The 23,012-nt window shown below is 44.8% G+C and overlaps 1 protein-coding gene across 4 annotated transcripts in view; it reads right to left on the minus strand.

The window, feature by feature from the left end:
- Positions 1 to 23,012, minus strand: part of RREB1 (ras responsive element binding protein 1) — a 122,470-nt gene that overhangs the window by 91,477 nt on the left and 7,981 nt on the right. The window lies entirely within an intron of this gene.

The following is a 23,012-nucleotide window of genomic DNA, read 5'->3' on the forward strand; positions in this document are numbered from 1 at the left end:
GAGCAAGTGAGCAAGAGCTTGCAAGACACACACAGTCTGAAACCTGAACACCGTTTTACAGATGTATTTACTATCGTGCTTTTCTTTGGGGGCTTTTCAGGACAGGGTGGCTTTTGTCTCTGTGCTATATACTACCCAGCTCATATCAAATGAGCAATCTCAAAGTAAACAGATCTGGCTCCTTCTCTGAATCTACTGGGATGCTGAGGCACAAAAATGGGCCTGAAAAAACTTCTGTTTGATTATGATCCTGATCAATCCCTTTGGTCATGCAAGTGCCTGAAATCTGGTACAATTATTAATTGTGCTCCAGTTGCATGAAAGAGAACAAGCTTCCCTCTCACACCCTCATCCTGTGGGTAACACTATGTGGGCAGTAAATATATGAAAGAACATGGTGAACCTGGGGGGTGTGTGTAGAAACCTCCACAAAAAGGCTTCACAGCTGTACATTTTATTATTTCTTTGTGGTGGATGAATTACGGACATTACATGCAAGCCTGACTGATGCCCAGACACGTCTGGGTACCCAGAGGAGAGTGAACTGGGGAATCCTCATCTCTACTCACTGCTGCCTTTATTAAAGAGAGAAAATCCAAGGTGTTTCCAATCTTCCCCATTTCTTAAACACTATGATGATGGAGCATGGAAAGTATTTCTTACTAAAGCACAAATGAGTAATTTCTAAACTGGTGGGCTTGCTTTCGAGGTGTTCTTACTTGTTGGAGGGGATTCAACAGGTATGAGAGGAGACATGGGAAAAAGAGAGCACTGTGCTTTTAAAGACAAACTCTTGGCATTGAGACAAATGAGGCAGACAGCGTTGACTAAAACCTGAAGCTGTGATTCAAATGTTGGGACCAGAGTCTCATGAAGCCTCCCTGCTTTACAGCTTGTGCTCATGTAACTGAGAATGGAGATGGCACTTTCCAAAAGCTGCTTTCCAGGACCGAGAGGGAAATGACAGAGCAAGAGCATTCAACCAACATGGTACCAAACTAACCCCCAAATCATGCACGTCTCAGACTGCCAGAGGGCTGCTGTGGCACTACTTTAGCTGTGAACTAAACATCACAGGTGCGTGTGTGCACCGTAGAAACCTGAGCTCAGAAATACAAACGACTACAACCCGGTTGGGATGGAAGCAGTGCCTGACAGAAGTGCAGCCTCTCCGGCCTCCCCCGACACATCCTGGCCCAGCACAGCAGCCCCTCCCTTCACAGTGTTTCAGCTGAAAACAGTAAATTCTGCTGACCACAGAAGAGGGGTAAGCAGGGCAGGTGGTGAGAAAGAGTGTCAGGTTCGACATTAGAAGACATTTCCTAGACATAATTAAAAATATAAAATGCAGCGCATCTTTAAATGGTTACATCTATAGTCACCAGCCCTGTGACACCGAACAAGAAATTGTGGTGGTGGGGGAGATAAACAGCGGGTTGATGACAAACAATAAAACATAAATGAGCACATCCTCTTTCAAAGTGCTACATGTATTTTCTGTTTAGTTATAACTGAGTGTGTCCCCAACAAAAAACCTACATTTGTAATATACCATGCATCCATTTTACAAAATATTTTAAAATGTGCTTTTGCCTTGGTCCGCCTACACAAAATAATGAAGAAATATCACCCATCAGGAAATCCCTAAGAAAAATAAACCTCAAAATAGCATGGTACGCTCACTGAGTAACACGTATTTCTGCAAAACTCCTGTTCTTTATATATTTTGCATCTGAAAACTGCAAGTCTCACATGCGTGCACACACAAAAGACAGACAGACTGCTGCTGTGGACAAAATGGTGCCATTTAATACAAAAATCTGGTTTATGCATAGCCTGGCTGAAGTGCATGCTGGGCCCAAGCAGAGTGGGATGCAGCCAGTTATATCGAACAGTTGTGCCCTCAGCAACAAATGGTGCATTCATAAAACTGGAAAAGCCTCTGTCTCGGGGATCACAGCTCTGCAAAGGAAACAATTGCTTGCTGACATTTTCTGAGGGAGGATATGGCCAAAGGAGGTTGAGGGGGAGAAGTATGATCTACAGGAAAGTTATGTTCAGAAGAAATACCAAAATTCAAGGGAAGAAAACCCAAATCTGCCACTGAGCTCTCTTTGCACTCTCCCTCTATTAGCTAGTCTCTAACAAAAGAGCAAGGCCACCTGAAAAGACATGTGGTTGGAAAACACTTGGCCAGTCAAGAGTATAGAAGAAAAAGAAGAAAAGAAAAAGCTTTCTTGTGGAACGCTGGCCCATGAAGAAGCGACAGCCATCACGCAGGCTGCAGTACACAAAGCTGCATGTGACAGGCAGTTTCTCACAAGTTTTTTACCCTTGCCTTTATTAGCTATGCCACCTCCACACTGGTAACTAAAAGCCAACATCTGGTGCTAGCTAAATGTCACTACAGACAGTCCCTTTAATAAAAATTTAAAGAGTCTGGGTCCCAACAAGGAAATCATTAGTGCTTTGAATGTAAGACCCTACATGAGAGCTTCAAGTCTGAAAAAATCCTGGCTTTTAAGCTGCCCAGAGCAGTGACTTCAGCATGCACTAAACCTCTCCTCCAGGCCCCATGCCACCTCACTCTAGGGATGCTCAATTCATAGATTCTGGCCCACGTATAGCCCATCTGGATGGTTCAGCTGGTCAACACTGTGTGCTGGGAAGCCCAAACAGGTCTGTGGATGTCCAGGTCTTGCTGCAGGATGGGAGCGTGCTGTCCAGTATGTCCTTGGCCTAGGGAGCTCTGGCTCCTGAAGCTGAAATGCCAGACACTGCAATCAGCCTCAAACACACCTGGCATCTCTGAAAGCAAACCTGACCTGTCCCTCAGATGCACAAGACACCCATGCAAGTCGATGCAAAAATGCTCCCTTTGGAGCTAAGCAGTTAAGCAGCATGGCTTATTAATGAATACCTGTCACCTGTTCCATTCTACTGAGCTAACTAATAAAGCAAAAAAAACCCACATAATACACTATAACTGAAGTTCAGTGAGTCAGTGGCAGTTCCTGTAAGACACCAAAAGAATTGAGCCCACCTGTACATTGATAGGAAATAAGAAACAACTCTCCCCAACCACTCCTGGCTGCCTGAGGCTGTGGTGGGGCATGCACCCTATTTCCTCCTGGTGCTCATGCAGCATAGAGGTCTCACATCTTGCCCAACCGAAGCTTCCTCCTAAAATCTTATCTCAACAGTTTGGGAGAACTGACACTGTCTTCCATAGCCAAGGCAAACCCAGCTGAAGGAGAGATGACAAAAATTTTGTGGCTGACAGAGTAAGTCCCTCCATTATATTAGCAAGAGAGTGTGTGTTTTAAGACATTATTAATAGAGTCCTCTTGCACTGAAGCCTTTGCAAGGGTATCTAAAAAGGGTATGTATGTAATTCTTCCCATCCCCAGTGCACCTAATGGTCTTCTGAGAGCCTATTACGAAACCATTTCAGAGGTGAACAGGACTGTGGTCCCACAGACTGACAGTAAAAGTATTTTTCCACAGAGGTTTAAAAAAACCCAAGCAAGCAACCAACTAACCAAAAAAAGGCAAAACAGGATGAGTGTTTCTTCAAGAAGAGAGAGTGAGCCATTCCTGCACCTCAATGCCGCAAGCAGCCAAAACCTGCAGGTCCTTGTGGAGTTTTGGGAGCATGCATGCAAAGCTACAGTGGTGAGAACTGAGCCATAGCTATTGAGGCACTGGAGAATGAATGGTAATGCTTTTGCTTACCAGCTGTGCACTGCAAGTTATTGCTTTTGCAAGAAAGCTTGCACTGTAGTTGCATAAATAATTTCAATAAAATGATATAAAAAGCCACTTCATTAAGGCTGATTATCAGCCTTAATGGTTATCAGAGACCTACAGCAAATACAAAACTGCAAAGCTTACAGAGGCATCAAAGTAATCTAAAAACTGTCTGACTTTACTCTTTGGTCAGTTTCCAGATAAGGCAAAAGTCTACACATGCATGTAATGTTTTGTACATGCTCCCATTAAACCTGCCCTCTGCATTCTAGAATTCAAGTGGCACACAATTTGGTTTCCTTCCATAGGCTTTACAAAGGCTTCTAATGCAACACATGATCGACTTACTAGGAAATTGTTTGTTTGTTTTAAATTTGGAGAAGGCAGCAAAAACACCTGGGAAACTGTGGGAGAATGTCAACAGAGTTGAAAAGAAAATTGCATCCCAGCCTCCTGAAAAACTTTTAATATAAAGTTCCTTGGGAAGTCTGTGAACAAGGGATGAACAAAGAAGTACTCCACTTGGAAAATCTCCTTCCTTTGAACACTGAATCACAGAATACAAGTCTCCGCATCACCTTGCAAAAGGAAAAAAAAAAATCCTGCCTGAAATGTGTCACTTTTTTGCTCCTGTTTACTTTGTTTGTTTGTAGTGGTTTTGTAAAATCCCACAAATATTTCAGACCGAAACCACAGTCCGTATTTTATATTTAGATGAACTATGGCATCTTTCAAGAAGCTGTAATTGCAAGCCTGCATGTAAAGGTCTCCCTCTGCCTGCCCTGGGACTATGCAGCTATTGCAGAAGGAAGAACATGGGCCACCTGCAGCCCTGGTGGTGACTCTCCTCCATGCACTGGCCCAGCCACCCCACAGCTCAGCTCCAGCAGGATGCGAGATTGAGTCCTTGCACCTCCCATGATAAGGGATGGTTTCGACTAGGATGGCTAATGTCTGAAGGTAAAACAAAAAAAGTCTCATGCTTTCTTTCTTTTACTTCCCATTTGATCTAGGTAGAACAAACAGGATTCAATTTGCTGATGCTTACAGTATCAGCCCTGACTTAAATCAATATAAAACACAGGAGGGAAAGGAGCCTGAAGGTTTCTAACTGGGTGTGTTGAACACCATGACCTCCTCACACCCCCGCCCCACAAATGCTTAAGTGCTGAATGAAATTCCTCTCGTTTCCTGCACTGAATCATCTGTGTCACCACAAAGATGAGATTTTTAACTGTGCACACACGTTTCTGATTTGAGGGGCATGCAGTGTAGGGTGTTTCTCAAACTACTGTCAGACTAGCCACACACGGTTTGGATTTCTTCTGTGTTTGATGTATCATTTAACTAAATCTGTGTTTTTCCAATGAGGTACAACCTTTCAGTGATGCTGTTTTCTAGGAAATATGTAGGTGAACGCTGCTGCTTCTTTTGCAAAGTATTATTTGAATGGAGCTAGGAGGGACAGGATATGCTCATTTGCACAATTAAAAATAACTTACAATTTGAACTGTGGCATCAGATGCTTCGACAGATTTCATTTGTTTGAACAGATTACATGCTCTTTTCATAATGCCTTTTTTCCAGACCTCAACTTAAAATAGTTTCATTAATTTACCCACAAATTACCTCATTTTCATTGCTAGGCTGATCAACTACTGTTTAATCACTACAGCAATTCTTTCTGCAGAAACATTAGCAGAACTGTAGCCCTCAAATGCAATAAAGAAACATCCAAGTCACCTGAGAGAAAGAAAGGTGAGGCAAAATGTTACACCACAGTTCCTTAACCACCCTTCCTAACCAGGATGGCTTTGTATCATTGCAGTCACAGAAGGGAGGAAAACTGTGATCTCTGTTTGGCTGTGCACTGCCAAAGTTAGTGGGATATTTGTGGATGCTGGGTTGGAACAGGCCCTTACAAATATTCAACAAGCAATAGCAAAGCTTATACTCTGCTCTGGATTGATCTGAGTCACGAGGAGCTCAAGCTGTCAGTCAGCAAAAGTGCAAGGAGGGCTGATTGTTCTGGTCACCTCACTGGAGCAGAAGAAAAATTCAAGATGCACATCCTTCTTGTAGTACCCCCACATACTCTCACCTAGATGAAAGCTTAGGGACAAGAATCATGTTTTCTTACAGGCCTGTTTTTTCCACAAAGTGTTGTCAACCTTCTCCACCCCTTATTTTAATAAAGTAAAACCTACCATCCTTTTGACCTTGGACTTGTTCATTTTCTCTGTTTCTCTCAGTACATGCTCTTTGCTAACCATTCAGCATGCTGTGAGCCCTGATAAAAGTGGTTAATGTTTACTGAAACCTGCGCATGAACTGTACTAAACCTGATGCAGGGGGAGGCAAAGTTCTGCTAGCAGCATCCATGACCAATTAAAAATAAGCTTGTTTTTCTTTTCAAACTCATCCCGCCCTGCTAAACAGCTGCATGAGTAGATGGGCAGACAGGTCAGGGAGAAGACTGAAAAAATTCTTCTAATACACCCACCTAGACTCTTCAAAATAAGTCCCTATTCTGAGTACTACAGGCCTTTCAAGAATACACAAAAGGAATTAAAGAACTACTGGGGTTCTCTTCCTGGAGGATGCATACTTTATCCCCAAATAATTGTTTTCCAAAACAGTCTGAAAACCTGCAAGTCTAGCAGAACTGCTGAGTGTTTCATTTTAGCTTTCTCTGTAGAAGTCCATACAACCCTTGGTTTGAGCAGTCTTCAAAACATCCTATCAATTAAGTGAAAAAGCAGAATATTACTACTGTAAATCAAACTACTACCAGATGATCAGTATTATTCAGAGACTTTAAACTGACCACAGTTTCTTCCCAGCAGAGGCAGACTTAGAAATAATCAGCAGTTTCAACAGCTGTATCTGTGCACAGAACAATGTTTTGTAGCATAGACTAAATGCATGCATTGCCCCTTCTTAGCTTACTGGCATTTTCTCTGTATCGTAATAACCAGCCCAGAGAGCTCTTACAGACAGTTCCTGCCTCCCTCCCACTGTCTGGTGATAGTGGGATGCTCTCAGGTGTTTAATGACAATTTTTTTTTATTTTTTTTTTTGTACTAGAGGGCAGCAACAGTGCCACAGTCACCTTGGAAACAGCCATCACCCACTGTTTGTAGAACAAACAATGGTACCTTTTCAGCCAGCGCAAGGCAGGCAGGGCAAGGGGCAGCCAAGCAATTCTGGGACTTACAGGAGTGTTAACATATTGCATTCATTCAGTGCGTCAAAAAATAGTTCAGCACGAGGAGCAAGACGCTCTCAAAGTGAGAGCCTTTGGCTGCAAACCACAGACAAGTGCACAGGGCTCAGAAGGTCAAACAAGTCTCCCCAGTCAGCAACGAGGTCTTTTCCTCTGATTTTTTCACTTGCCCTCCTGTTCCTCTCTTTCATACACACAGAAGGAAGAAAAACACACCTATTTAAACTGATCTTATCCAAGAAAAGTCAAGTGTTCAGCTTCCAAGTAGCACTCTCTGAAGTTTCCTCAGTGTGCCAAAATATTTTAAAGAACTGTTTACCCGCACTTGTAGTGCTTTGTACCCAATGCATCAAGAGCCGTTTCCAGAAGCGTTCCTTGTGAAGTTAGTGAGGATTGCGGTTACTCAGCATTTCAGCCCGTATGCCTAAGCACTCAAACAGTTATATATCCCTCTCTTCTCAAAGTAATTCCATTTTCAGAGAGACAATCTGCCTGCTTTAAAATACAGATGATGTACATCTGGCTTTACACTAACTTCTTAGTGTCTTCTTGTCTCCTGGATACTTTTTTCTCTGCTCAAAAAAAAAATCACCCAGGACCAAAGAAGCCCTTCTTACCTACAGTAACCACAGGGAAAAGCTAAATATTTAAGGATACAAGTTTTATCAATTTAAACACACTCTCACAATATGCTCTGCTCTTGTGGCCTGTCGCAAGGGGAGCATTCAAAGCAGAACGGAGACTGAGGCATCACTCGGAAACTTTAGTGCTTTACAACCTTCCCACTCCAGCTTGCAGACACACCTACATTGCTGAGAGCAAACTGACAGCAGTCCAGCTGCCCAGCTCATCTGTATGGCCTCTTGGCAAAGGATTGCAAGGCCCTACAAAACCACGCTGCTGCTTAGCTCGTGCTTAAAAGGGCACCCAGGTGTGCTGTGAAGGAGTGCCAGGCACAACACACCCAGCTGAGAACTGTACTGTACTGAGGTGATGAGAGCTGTACAAAGGTACAACAAAGCAGCTCCTGGGCGAGATCTGTAGATTTCCACATCACAATATGAACACTTTTCTGTAGCCTTCACTCATCTTTCACAGCACACTCAGCTTCAGACCACCAGAAGCACTGACTGGTGCTGCCCTGCAAACTAAAGCCTCCAGCAAGCTTGTCCATCTGGGCTGGACAGGTTCACTCACGACTACAACCATGGTAGCTCAGCTGAGTCAGACTAACATTACTAAAAACCTACCTTTATGTTCATTAAGATGCAGGTTAACACATTAGCTGGCCTTGCACAGCCACAAACATGGCTTTGGACATGGTAGGCTGTACCTTAAGGAGCATCAAGAGAGCTTTTTTTTTTTTTTTTTTAATTGTGTTCGACTAACTCAGTTGACCTCAAACAATTGAGACACACACCCTTTTTGCCTGTCAGGACAGGGTCCTTCTCTGTCTTGCACTGCTGGGACAGGAGAAGTGAAATATGCATGGAGGTGATTCACATACAACCCATCCTTCACTTACTCCTAATAGGGGGTGGAGGGGAGGGAAGCATATGGGTGAAAAGCCGCAGCTGTTCCAAGGCTATTCCAACTTTACAGCACACGATTTATGGAAAACAAAACAAGGGGAGCAGAAAAATAGGATTTGAACATTACCGACCTAAAAGAATCATTGTAAATACCTCCTGCTCTGTGCAAGGGCTACCCTGGGCTCCATCTGCCTTCAAGGCCGGGAAAGGAAACATTAAACTTGAACAGCAGCCAGGATTCACTGTCTGCTACCTAACATGCTTCCATGGGGCAGTCTCTACCTGTGGCAGAACACAGGGAGGGCACTGCCCAAGCCTTGTTCCAGCTCTGCACTTGGCACTGTCACTGTGAGCGCCAGCCAGAGCCCGGCCAAGGGGCAAACACAGCTCTGCGCTCGGCCCCAGCATCCCCAGCCAGCCCCGAGTTGGGATGGGAGCGTGTTCCTCGCACCCCAGCAACCGGCTGTGGTAATTTTGGCAGAGGCACGTGCTCCAGAGGGCTCTGACGCAGCAGGCGAGGGAGGCGCGGGTACCAGTCGGACGGGAACACGCTCCCGGCACAGGACAGGCTTCCAGCAGGCTGGGGCTGCTACTCAAGGCACCGCACCACTGCCCAGACAAACAGGGATGCTGGCACACCCCCTTCGCTCGGGCATCACCGCCACAGCTCCCCGTGGCCGTGCCCGGGGGACCCAGGCCTCCCTGCCACGAGGGCGAGGGAGCAGCGGCGGCTGCGGCAGGGCCAGCCCTTCCCTCCCTTCCCCCCGCGCAGCCGCCCCCACCCTCCAGGAGCTCTATCGCAAATCCCCAGGCCGCGCCGACTGCCAGCTGACAGAAATGTTTAGTCAGCAACCAGTGAGAGAGGAGCGGCCGCCCCCCTCCATCCTTCCCGGCTCCTTGCCGTGGTACCTTCCCCGCCGCCAGCAGCGCCAGGGAAAGAAACACTCTTTTGCTCCCCAACCCCTCCCAAAAACGGTGAACACGCGAAGTATTCATATTTCCGACAAGTCTGTCGAGCTTTGCACGTAGCTGAAGGATCCGGGTCGTTGTTTTGCCTCTTTTTTTCCCACCCCCTCCCCTCGGTGCTTTGTATAACCCTCTTTCACCACCCTGCCCCATCCCCCAGGCGAGAGGAGATCCAGGAGCGCCGCTGCTGCTGGAGGAACTTCCTCCATTTGCTGTGAGAACATCACTCCGGCGGCCCCGCGCCCCGCGCCGCCCCGCAGAGGAAGTGCAACATAATAGCCAGGCCCCAGGTGCCAAGGTTAGCCTGTCCTTTTCCTCTCCCCGGGATGATTTCCACTCCTTTCAATACCAGCCTCGCCAAGAGCAAGGCCTTTAAAGCTACGTGTTAAAGTTACGAACAACGGCAGCAACGACAACAAAAAGAAAGCTGAAACCTGCTCAAGCACCACCACACGGCCTTTGCACACCAGAACTTAGGTGATTCAGAAAGGCTGACCATTTTCTATGAAGCAAAAAGTCTGGTTTCATCCGTGCACTAAAGAGATGAACAACTTTGAGCGCACTTTTCTAAGTCAGAGCAGCAGCCCAGCCAGCGCCAGCGAGGCAGCAGTACCACCAGCGCATGGAACTGCCTGTGCTGGCGTTCTCTGCTTGCCCAGGGCAGATGTAACAACCACAGCAATACAAATGCCTCAGCCGAAGGAAAACCACATCTCAGGCCAGGCTGGAATAATGAAAACCCTGGGCAAAAGGCATGGATTTAGTCTACAAGGAAGATGGAGGTCATCACCCAAACCCTGTTTCTCAGAGCACTGCGTTCACAGTTTCCATCCTCTACTCTGACAACACCCGCATAACTGAAGGCACAAAGTAATTTTAAAAAAAGAGGTTTAAATTGAAAGTCTCACAGTGTCTTAGTACACTTTTCCCTTTCCAGTTTGCTTGCTTGGTACAAAAGCATGCATCTGCTTCCTCCAAAATGCAAGAACTCAGTGTTGGAGGGAAGCTCCTACACTGGCTCATCTCACAAAATCCTCTGCCTTTCCAGGTAGAACAAGAGGAGATTAAAAGGTGTAACTATGCCCTAGGTGTTATGATGTTATCCATAATTTATGCAGAAACAAAATGTCCCATATTGACATCCCTGTAACAAAGCATTTGTTTGGCTTATACAAAAGTGTTTCATGGGAAAAAAGTGAAGTGTCTTCCTTTCCTCCTCTCCTACCAATAACAAAACACATGCATGCAGGTTTTTTTTTTTGCCTTTCCTCCCAGCTGGGTATCCATACAATTGGCTCCAATTCATTTGATTACTAAGCTGCAGAACTGAGGAAAGTGAAGAGATAGCAACCTGTCTCAGTTTATCATACTGTGAATGTAAGGAGTTATTGAAAGGAAAAAAGATCAACCCTACAGCCTCCAAATAACTAAGCAATGGTGAGGACTGAAATTCCCTAGAAAATAATGTTTTACGTTCAGAACCCCTTAATTCTCTCTTCCACGCTTCAGTGCTAAAAATTTCACATTCTACACAGGCTGCCTGCTGCCAAGAGATAGACAGCTGTAACACGTAGACACAAAAAGGGGGTGTCTTTTGGCTGGAGTTTTAGATTTCTACATGCTGCCCCATTTTATATGCTGCTCCCCCAAACAGTTACAAAAAAATAACTGCAGAAATCTAAAAACAAGTGGGACTATTGTAACCACTGATAACTACTGATAGAGCCTGTATTAAATGTGCAGATGCTGTAAGGCCTTTTCATAGTCCATGTTCCTCTGCAACAAGACAATTTTCTTGGAAATGTGCTGTTGCAGTCTTTGTACTTACTTGGCTTTTAGCATATGTTTAGTTTCATATCTTATAATAGAAGCCTGGGCATTCCAACAAAACCTAGATCAGTCTTTACTCTTGTCTTCCTCAAGCTGGTATTTCTGGGCTGTGATTGATACTCTGCCCCTGGCTACTCAGACCGACGTCTTCCACAAACGACACACCAACACTGGCAAAGCTGCACCAGATTTGTACCAGTCCAGTCAGAACAAAACCTGGACCACAATCTTACGTGATGAAACACAGTCTCCTTACACAATATCAAGCTTGATTAAGAAAGATACTCTCTCAAGATGGAAAATAATTTGGAAACAGAAAGAACAGTTAAAAGGAGACCTGATTTCCAGAATTTTTTACACAGCTAATGCAGTAACAAGATTTGCATCAAGAGAGAAAACAGAGAATGTCTGATAAGGTGAGAAGATGAGACTATCTTTGCAGCCAAAACTCTCAAGCCTCTTGATAAAAACAGCATGTAGTTTTGTGCTGCTTGCATTGAGGGTCAGCATCTCTCCAGAAGCTCTTTCCTTCCTTCAGCCACTCATTCTCATGCAAGGGAAAGCCTATGGTTTGACTCTCCTTCATTGATCAAAACAGAAGTTGGTGAGGTATGATTGTTCAAAGCCACAAAAAAAAATAAAGAGGACTGGCTACTCAGAACATTTTAGAGATAAGGCTTACAGTGAAACCCCACAAATCCTTGTATCAGCATCTCAGAATATTACAACAGTAGGAGTGAACTGCTAGAGGTGAGGGGGTAAACAGATCACAAAAAAAACCCCAAACAACCAAACCTCTTCAAGCTGGTTTTACTGCTTCTTTATCCTATGATGTCAAATGCCCATTTAGGTTGCCAAGGAAACCATTCTGAAGTCACTAATTCAGTGTCATTATGAATTTTTTTTAATTATCAAGGCAAAGACACACCAGAGAAGGGAAAGCTGGGAGGAAATACCTAAATATCAAAAGACTCTTAAAAAATGCATCTTCAAAGAGATAAAAAACATCAAGAACAGATTTCCATTGAGATTTTTTCCCTTTGCATTGTCTGCAGTCACATACCTGGAAGAATACTTGCCTTGAAGTGGTAGAGGGAAGATGCTTGAATACAAGTGGTGTTAAACACAACCTTTAAAGGCAAACACCACAATTTACCTGAAAGACAGGGGCAAGTGGGAAAAGGAAAAGGGGAGGGACTGGGGAAAATGGCTCTATTAACATAAGCCTACCACTCTTACAGTTTCTGGAATCACAGCAGAGATGTCCATGAACTAACATTAACCATGAAGGGGATGCTCATTCTCATCTTCAAGTAGGCTGAAAGCCAGAGGGCAGGTAAGAACCTACATGTTAAAAATTAAGCATCTTTAAAAAAATACAAAATGGTTGTGCTGGTTTTTCAACATCACAACTCCAAGACAGCAAAGATACTAAGCCCAACATACACAGCATATGCAGCTGCTATATACAAGGACAGATACAAAAGACATTACTAATCACCCCCCAGCCATGGAGCAAGCTTGGATTAGGCTCTGTCTGCAGGAATCCATTAACCTAGCAGCACTGATTCCAGGATCAAGGATCCATCCTAGCAGGCAATGCATCTTGTTGCATCCATGTTTGATTCGAGGACCTTGCAAAGATAAACTGGCTAAAAGGCATTCCACTTGATTCTTCCACTTTTCATCCTGGTCCTTGCTTCACTAGGAAGACATGACAGTTCTGATGGTTTGAGCAATGGTCCTTTTAATAATGATTGCCCAGGCTTTTAAAATCTGTTCTACCTGCATTGCAATCAGAAGACCTGACATCCTCTGTTCTTCTCCCACCTCCTTCTGCCAACACAACTACATCAGCTGCACAGTAAGTCTGCTAAGAGAACTGACTGAGCCAAAACTGAACTTTCAAAAAACAGAAAGACAAATACAAAAAGTCCTTATCAGCTTTCTGGCCTAGCACTTTAAGGCATACCTTTAAGATATTTAAAATATTTATTATTTTGAATACATACCCCAAGAAAACAAGCAGTCAAGAAAATACTTCTAATTAAAGCAACATAAACATGCCCTCCTGCTTACACATACACAATGACTTTATTTTATGTTTATTTTTAGGTTTTCCTGATCTAACACCCAAGAGCAGAGAGACACCTGCAAAGCATATGCCATGCTAGGGGCTCCATTCCTTGCTCCTCACATGACCTTTATGATATTTAATTTAAATTTAAGCTACTAAATGCTCAGAGCAGCAGCAGAGCAATACAAGAGGAGCTCTGAATTCAACAATCAGACCTGTAAGCAAAACTTGATAGTTTATAAGAACAGGCCCTGCCTCCTTTCTCCGAACACATGTGCTTGCTACTTTCAAATGCTGTATAATTCACAAAGCCTACAGAGCTCAGTACTAAGTGCTGAACAGCTTATTTAGAATGGTTTTACACACAGCAACCTTTAAAGTCTATCCTCATAAATCAGCAGTACCTGATGAACAGGGCTTGTTTCTCCTAAGACCACTACATTTCATCAATCGTGAGAGGCTTAATACAGGGAGCAAGTAACCTAGATAAAACTGAGTTCTCACTGTGAAAGGCTGTCCTTACCAGAAGGTTTCAAATAACTAGTGTCACTCTTGCAACCAAGTTCCCAGTTCAGGCGAGTTGGAATAAAGTTTTCAACAGCTAAACACAAATCAAGTAGTACACATCATTTGGTGGGCAGGTTAAGGTAGAGCTTTAAAAGGCAAGGTTCCTTTTTAGCCCATGTCAGCAGTGAAGAATGTGCAGCACACAGAGGAAGAAAGGGGTTAGCATGACCTGATCTAAACCTCTCCTTCCTCACTCTCCACAAGCGACTGCATTTCAGCAGCCTTGTAAGCACTGATTTGTAAAGGAATCTAACTAAGTAAATACTAGCACTATGGCTGGTACTGAAGCAAAATTGTTTCAGTTGCAAAAAAATAAAATCTCAGAGTCCATCAGCATGGACCAGTCAGTCCTACAGGTGGATAAGTGGGTTCACAACTAGCAAATATTAAAAAAGGGATGGAAACACAGCAGAATTGCAGAATATGCTAATTTTACTCCAGTGAGCTCAAAACAATTCCTCTGATACTGGCCAAGAATAAATGGATGGATGAATCCTGGTCAGTATCACAAATCAGGAGACAAGCATAGGAAGTGGGCAAACTTTACTGTGGGTAGTATCTCTCTGTTTAAGTGGAACCTAAAGAAACACCCAGAGTGAGCAAGGACAAATGTCCCTTGTCTTTGGTAAGTTGTATTCACCATGGTTTTAGATACACAGGGCATGCTTCAGGCTGACATTTGTAGGGAGGAAGCAGGGGGCATATTAAGTGGGGGGATACAGGGACATTGCTCATGGAAACCATGTGTATCAGGAAAACAGCAAGAAAAGCACCATTTAAACAGGCAGTTCTCAAGCAACCAGGATGGAAGTAACTGAGCCAGACCTACAAACAACCTCCCCAGTCATCATCTTCTGACTGCGACTTGCCAGCATGGAGAAAGTGTCACAAAAAAACTGCTGCAGAATCATGGCAGCACCTGGAATCTTTAAAGCCTGTCCAAGTACATGTCTTACAGCAATAAATATCTAGGCAAATAAAGTATTTTTGGCTTGTGCCTGTGATAGATGTTAACAAGGCAAACCAAAGCTTTAAAAAGCATTGATGAATGTTGAAATCAAAAGTATGGAAGAATTTCTGCATAATAATGGATACTCAGATTAGGACTCCAACCTGGGAGGAAGGCCACAGAGGTGATACAGCAGAGGTCCAGAAAATCCTGAAAGGTGTGGAGAAGGTTGGTAGTGAATGAATACTTGCTATTTCCTTTAGTACAAGTCCTAAACGATATTAAGGGAAAGCATAAAATGAGAGGTTTAGAAAATACAATTTTTACCGCCTCTCCAACAGAGCACACAGATAAGCTGCAGAACTCACCATCACAACACACCAAGAGTCAGTACAGGTTCAAAAAGCCACTGGACAAGCTAACAAAAAAGGGATTCTTGAACCTAAATACTCTAACTACATAAATACTCTTCGGCTCAAGGGATTCCAGAAGCTGCATGTTGCTGGTAGACTACATTAGGAAAGCATCATTAATAGGTGCCCTCTTGCCAAAAACTCTTTTGATAAATCCACATTGAGCAGCACGTTGGGCATGACAAACTTTGGGTCTGACTTGGTATTAAGACACAATCACGACTCCCTCTGGTTTTCAGTTTTGCAAGCAAAAAACACAGCATGACTTACTCCACAGAATTTAGCACAGAACTAAAGCACCTCCTGCAACAGATCCAGAGGAATTTCTGTCAGCTTGAGGAAGCATTCTCTGCACTGAATCCAAGCTTCACTAGAGAAGCAGGTACCATGAACTGCTCATTCCAGGACAGGGCAGTCCTGAGGAAATGTCACCAGAGCCGCAGCTCCAACGTGATTCAGGTCAGGGTGATTTCAGAGGTTAGTGTACCAGGGCTGTCATCCCTGTCTGACGGCCAGTGGTTACTGTGCTTGCAGCAGAGACACGTCCAACTCCAGAGATGCCCATAATTGAAGTTTTAACTACCACTCAATTCAATTAAAACACAGCAAACTCTGAAGTGTTCTGCTTGGGAGGAGACACATCCACCCTTCTGCCTCCTCTGCAACATAAGCCAAGCCCTTCATCCAGGGTCAGAGTACAGCAGCAGAACAAGAAACCTTTGGAAAAAAAATAAGTTTTTTCCGCATCAAACATCTGCCTGAGGTTCTCACCCAGCCAGTGAATACAAGTACGCTTACTTCCAGACCTTTGGATAGGGACAGTGGTTAGAAGCTCATTTGTGGACCACCTCCACCAGAAGAGCCCAGCACAGAGCCAGGCCTCTTGTTGGTACTGCCAGCTTTTAACTTGTCACCTTCAATATGCATCCAACAGAGTTCAGGTCATGGATTTGTTGGAAGTTCATCACTTATTCAGGCTTTTGTGTGAGAGGTCATTGCTGTCAAACTGTCTGCTTTCACAAGCACAAAAGCTCATGTTAAAATGTAAATACTTACAGGTGTTCCACCAGGCACTCAAGATGAAAGTCAGAGCAAATATATTAGTCCTAGCCATATTTTACAATGCTGGTAGTACTTGAATGTCATCTGTTTGTGAACAGAGGTTTTTATGTGGGCTCATCTGCCTAGACAGGAAGCATGATCTAATGGTAGAGACACAGGACTGGATTCACAGCATTTGGGCTCTTTTTCTGCCTCTCTTACTGTCTCCCTCTGCGACCTTCAGTAAAGAAATTCTTCATGCCACCATCCCAGTTGAAAAGAATGTGACTAGATGCTTACTCGGCCACGTATGAGGGCTGTGACCTTCTGTCATCTTTCCTAATTACTACAAGAATTCTGGAATGATACAAGAAAAGTTAATCCAACTACTAAAGCTAACCTGAGTTAACAAAAAGCAAGAGCCTTATAAAAGAGCACTACCTCCTCCTCCCCCAATGCCTGTGTTTCACTGTTTGTTTTTCAAGACGGAATCTCTGCAACTTATTATTACATCGCCCTTGATGGAGACAGCATTTTGCAAATTCAGCTTTGCAAGAAGCCCGGGTAGGCTGGCTCACCCCTGTCGCCTAGATTTGCGTGCTGCTTACCACTTTGCAAGAAATTCAAGCACTACTTCTGAGCTGGGATAACACCACAAGACTAGCAGCAGGACTAAGCTGGCACAGGCCTGCTGGGAAAATCAACTCCCCAGCTGTGGGAAGAAGCAAAGCCGGCAGAGGCTGCAATCACCACGTCACCCTGGAATCCAGTTTCATGTCCAGTCCAACCTCGTTCTGTGATTGAGCTACACAGTTCTGGAAAAGCTGGTATCCTCTTCCCTCAGCACTTCCAGCTACACATCAGATTCTCTTGTGACTTCTGGAAACTGCTATGTTAGTTATTAAACTGGAAAAAGCCATATTTGGCCTGAGAGGAACTCACATTCATCCAGTTCAGTACCTATGACAGGGGTAATTTTGTATTGTGCATCCCACATCATGGAAGTCATGAGACAGCTCTCCCCTCCCCGCCCTTAACCATGCAGAGGCATCTCCATCAAGGAACCTGGCTATCAACATACCAGGAAAGGCAGCTTGGGTAAACCTCATGGGTGACACAAAGTGCCGTCTCTCTGAGGCAACCAAGGGGAGTGGAAGGAAGCTGCGAACAACTGTGCTCTTCTGATGTGCATTCCCTTCCTCTGCTCAAGCACACGCAGGAGGCCAAGTAAGCACACATGACATGCTCCCTGCAGGATGCCACATCCTGCCGTATTTCATGCAGCATCCCAAGGCAAGCCAGATACTTTTCAAACACAGTACGATCTTTGACAGTATGATCTGTCACAGTGTGACAGGTTCTCAGAGACAACACGGGACAAAGGAGGGAACAGCACTAACAGATTTATCCAACAGTGCCAAACTGTTCCTAGCCACACTCCTCTTAGAAGGAAAAAACCCAAGCAAATAGACACGCTGCAGCCACATGCAAATTTTACAATGCATAGTCTTTCTGCTCTTTGCTTTTGGTAACTTGTTTTAGTTTTATGAATTTCTTATAACTCTCACTCACCCAAATCCTTCCCATTCCTACAGAAAGTAGAGGTCTGTTTAGAAGAGGGGGTGAAAGAAAGAACCGTGGAGGTGGTTTTATGTGCTGCTTAACCCCTCAAGCTGCTCCCCGCCTGCCTGCCCATCACCCCCCCGCCCCCCCCCACAAGGCGCTGTGTTTTAAGGAGCGCTGGTTATGCTGACACCAGTGAGGCTCCGGGGGCCATCCAGGCAGCTGTTCCTGCTCCTGTGTGTGGCCACGAGCCAAATCACTCTGCCTTTTTGGTGATGTTCCCTCCTGCCGGCTACCCCCACTCCCGCCCACACGTCTGCAGGGTGGGGCAAGGTGGCCACTGGCAGCCTCTCCCAAAGAAACTTAAGCGGAAAAGAAAGACTGGCTGCTTTCGTTTCCAGCCTATGGTCAGAAATGCTCGGTGATGTTTGACAGCGTGCTGTGGACTGAAAGAACTGCAACTTCTCTTCCCGGAGAGCCAAAGACCAAGTTGCCCTTAGGACTTTGTCACCTAGGAGAAAAACACGTGCTCTGCCCTTCCTCTCCCCACCTGCAGGGACAGCCCACCAGCATCGTGACCACTCCGTACAGCTGTTCCCATTTTAAAGCAGACCCATCCGCCGAGGTAGCTACTCTCCAGCTAGATGATGATAACAGAGGAGCAGAAAGCTCGTCCAGATCGACCCGAGCGCACAAGACGGGCGCAAGAGATCTTGCAGGCGCGGGGAAGGGGGGCGAGCGCAGCACAGCCCTTCCCTCCCTCCCCGGCTGCCCGCGCGGGCAGGGAGCCGTGAGGGCAGGACGGGTGTGCCAGGCCCGGCCAGCCCCAGGCCCGGCCAGCCCCAGGCCCGGCCAGCCCCAGGCCCGGCCAGCCCCAGGCCCGGCCAGCCCCAGGCCCGGCCAGCCCCAGGCCCGGCCAGCCCCAGGCCCGGCCAGCCCCAGGCCCGAGCGCTCCCTGCAGCCCGCGGTGCCAGCGGCGGGCGCGTCTCCGGGCTGAGCCGCAGCCAGGGCCGGGGAGTGAAAAGGTGACAGCCAAGCCAACTTCACATACACCCTCCGAGCCTGCGGCTCAGACCCCATGTCAAGATTAGGAAAGTATGCGCACACAGAGAGCACATGAGCTGCTGGAGTACTTTCATTTAACTCTTGCGCACACCGTGTATTGGAAGAAGTTTGGGTTCACGGCCACGTTTCTGGCCACTTCTCTTCAAAACCAACTCTTCTCAGGCTGCAAGAGCTGTGACAATTCCTTGGGCTTAGCAATGCCTCCTGAAGAAGTTCAGAAGTTGGTGAGAAGAGTTTGGAGCTGTGGCTCACACGGGTTAAAGATTCTGGCTTGTGTCACGAATACTTTTTCTGAAAGTTAAAGGCAGGCCCCAATCCCGAAACACTTCCCCTAACTTTTGCCCATGCCAGTATTTTGACTTTAAAGGAACAACCTGCTCAAGTAGAATTATATCTGTGTTTAAAATTGTTGTAGGGGCAGTGCTTGGCTCGATCTAGACTTGCCAATGACACATACACACAGATCCCCCAGCAAATTCAGAAAATACCTTGAGAGCTATCAGGATAAGACAAAAAAATAAGGATAAAGATGGTAACCCCCATCAAGGCACATTTAAAATTTACATGTGTGTACGTTGGAGGATGATTCACCAGGGCAGGAGAAAGAGAGATGCCTGCGGGTTATGGCTGGAAGCACAAGAAAGGTCCCTAATACCCAAGTTTATCTGGGCAAAGGGGAGTCCCAAAACCAAACAGGTTTGTACACTATCAGCACCAGAAACACTGATAATTCTGGGAGTCATGCTTTTAGTTTTATCTCTTCTAAAGAATAAGAATTTAGGTGTTGCAATGTTAGCAATCCTATAATGCAAAGAAATACTCCTTCAGCCACAAAACAAACTTGATTCCTTACTGTACCAAGCACAAAAGCAGCACATAGAAACACAAGTTTCCCTGGAACAAACCAGTCAAATTCATTCAAATCTTCCCGAAGCGCAACAGGGCAGAACCCATTCCTGTTCCCAGAGCTTATTACAGAAACATGACTAAACATGCTCAGCAGTCCAATGTGATAGGATGCATCCATTTGCTGATGCCAGAGGAAGATGCGTGTCTCTTCTACATGGCACTGCTCTCACAGGCTGCTTTTCAAAAGATGTTTTGAAAAGCGACCTGCTGCGTACATTCTTAACAAGTCATAGTATCACCGGCTGTACAAGTGTTTGACCTCTACTTGCTATGCACTGTGGACAAAAATCTGACATCAGCTTATTCCAACCTTAGCAACACCAAATTGCTTCTGCAAAGCTGGCTTGAACAGACTACAACAACGCACCGATAAACTCCCAGACAGACCCCTGGAGTGCTGAAAGCGCAACTAGTTTAGTACATGAGCCCATGTGTTTTAAATTTGGGTTGGTTTAATCCAAGTAAGTGACCTGATTAAAATGGGAGTCTTCTCTGGAGGTCTAATTTCTAGATGTTTCCATTACTCCATATGCTTTTATGCTGTATAAACATAACGAATGATACATACATCACTTTTGGGATGATTTAAGAATTCAGTTTAAGACTACAACACAAGTCATTCAAGGCAACAGAATTAAATTGTGAGTGGTAAGAGCCAGCAACTGCACTTCATTTCAGTCTTGGGAAGGTGACATACTGAGGGGGTGACATCTTTCTATTCCCAGTTTCTTCTTCTAATTTCCTAATTTCAGAACCCTGACATTTGACCCTTTTACATAAAGACCTAAAGCAAAAGGGAGAGAGAAGGATGTGGTTTGACTGATGGTTTAGAACACATATTAAAGTTAGGAATGTATTTGCTCCTAAACCAAACAACCAGAGGCAGACTCCCAAACGTGTGCATATACTTGCACCTATACCTCCTAGAAAGGAAATCAATAAATAATCTGTCCCTCACGTGCAAAGCAGGCAGTTATGAGAGCTGCCAAAATGCTGCTTTGCAACCAAAGCTGTCTATTTATAAGGAGACACCTCAGCAGGAGCAGTGCAGGTTCCCAGAATGCCTCTACCTTGGTATCTGGAAAGGCTCCACTATGGGGTAAGGAGATAGTTATAATTAAACATTTATACTGAGGTAGTGCTGTGCAGGTCGGTTCCACAGTGTGTTAGGTGGCTTTTCAAAACTCCGTAATTGAATGCTGATCCCTGCCCCGAAGAGTTTACAGAGTAGGAAATCAAAGCGTAACACTTGGCATCTGTATACCAGGAATTAAACAAAGACCACCACCAGTTCATTTCCTGGGTCTTTGGACTAGGCAGCTCACATAAACATCCATTACAAGAAATACTGGAAATTTTTAAATCAGCAGCCTGGACTGTCCTAATCCACATCTGTGCAGCTCTGTTTGAATTAGTAGCTGGGACAGTAACTACAGCATGCAATTTGCACATGATGCTGGCATCTTCTTGTCCAGTGTAGATTATTTTTGGCCCAAATACTTTTTAGCAATCATTTTGAAAAGACGGCGAGCACACAAACGGAAACATTTACTGCAAGTCAGTCGATTCAGGCCGTGCAAGCACAAGACAGGCTGCCAGTGCACGAGGTCGAAAGTCAGGCAACAGCAGATCCTCCTGTCCTGAAGCTCCAGGACAACGCTAGGGAGGAATCATCAGTACATGTACAATGCAGTGCTAGCACACACATCGGCTCTGGGGCAAAGCGTGGCCGTGTGCAAGCCCGTGGCCTGTGTGGCGTTGCAAAGCCACTAACCCACATCTTTCTCTATGGAGATCGAGTTACGCAATGGTGCAAATAAAAACTCTGGCCCCAAACACACAGGGGCCATCTCTGTCCCAAATCCATCCTCAGGGAGAATTCTCTACATTTCCCTTTTCCTGCAGGGAAGGACAGGCCTGGGAAGGGCAAGTTCTCCTCCTACTCACCAGACTGAATACACTCAAGAAAGTAAAAGCACAACCTCTAGGATTTAAATAAAAGGACACAGCAGTGGCAACGCTTACAATGATGCCCACAACCTGGATGGAAGAATTTAGTCAAAATAGGCTATTATATCTCAAATTCCATTTGCTGTTTATCAAACAAGTTCCTAAAACAGATGCACTGACTTTGTAACTACACCTGTAGGAATTTCAAATACAAAAAATACAAAGACACTATTAGTATTTCAGTTTTTTAAAGTTTCCTGGCATCTTTCATTCTATGAATTCTCAAGAGCTTTCAGCTGTATATACCCCACATAAAATTTTAGTCCAGAGAAGCCTGAAAGAATTTTGCTGCTGATTCAAATGAAGACACATTTTTCCACTTTTACCTACTGTTTACGTATCTATTGATTTTTTAAACGCGGAACAGCAACCGTAATGGGGCATGATCTGTGTTCATTTTTATCTACTTAATTGTTCTATGAACACCCCAACTTTCATTTCTTGGCTTTTGAGCATTTAAAATGAGTAACCTTACTATATATTTCTAACTTTTTTTTTTTCCCCTCAAGGGAGAAGGGAAGTATGGAAAATCCTCAGTCACTAGCTTTAAAGAGCTTACAAGTTCCAAAAGCTTTGCAAGCAGAGACTGGGAACTGCTTGAAACTGCAGTTACTGAGGCCACAGAGTTTACAGAATCCACCAGATCCTTCCTGCAGAGTTTATAATCTGCATGGCGTCCTCCCAAGGTAACTGGCATCCACTCTGAGGTACAGATCATTTCCCTCACCCCTAGAAATTCACCCCCTGCTTTGGCTGAACATGGTAGCCACTGCATGCTCAGCAAAAGGCACTGTCATTTTGCAAAAAGGAGGAATGGAGGCAGAGGATGGAGAATATTTCTCCCACAAAGTGCAGCCAACACTGATAAGAAAAAAAATCTTCACTTTTTGAACAAAACTAGTGTTCAACAGTAAAGCAAGTTTACACCAGAAAACAGGGGCACTGTGATACAGCTCTCTTTACCGTTTTACAACATGGACAGTCAGGCCTCTGACAATCCAGAGTGTGACAGTAGATGTTACCAAGCAGAAAAGAGACCTATCTGCTGTAAAGACTGGGAAGTTGCTCCAAGTCTTCTTCCAGAAGCTGTCAATGAACACAATCTTGAACCTTA

This window comes from Parus major, chromosome 2 (assembly GCF_001522545.3).
Source record: "Parus major isolate Abel chromosome 2, Parus_major1.1, whole genome shotgun sequence".
Taxonomy (NCBI): domain Eukaryota; kingdom Metazoa; phylum Chordata; class Aves; order Passeriformes; family Paridae; genus Parus; species Parus major.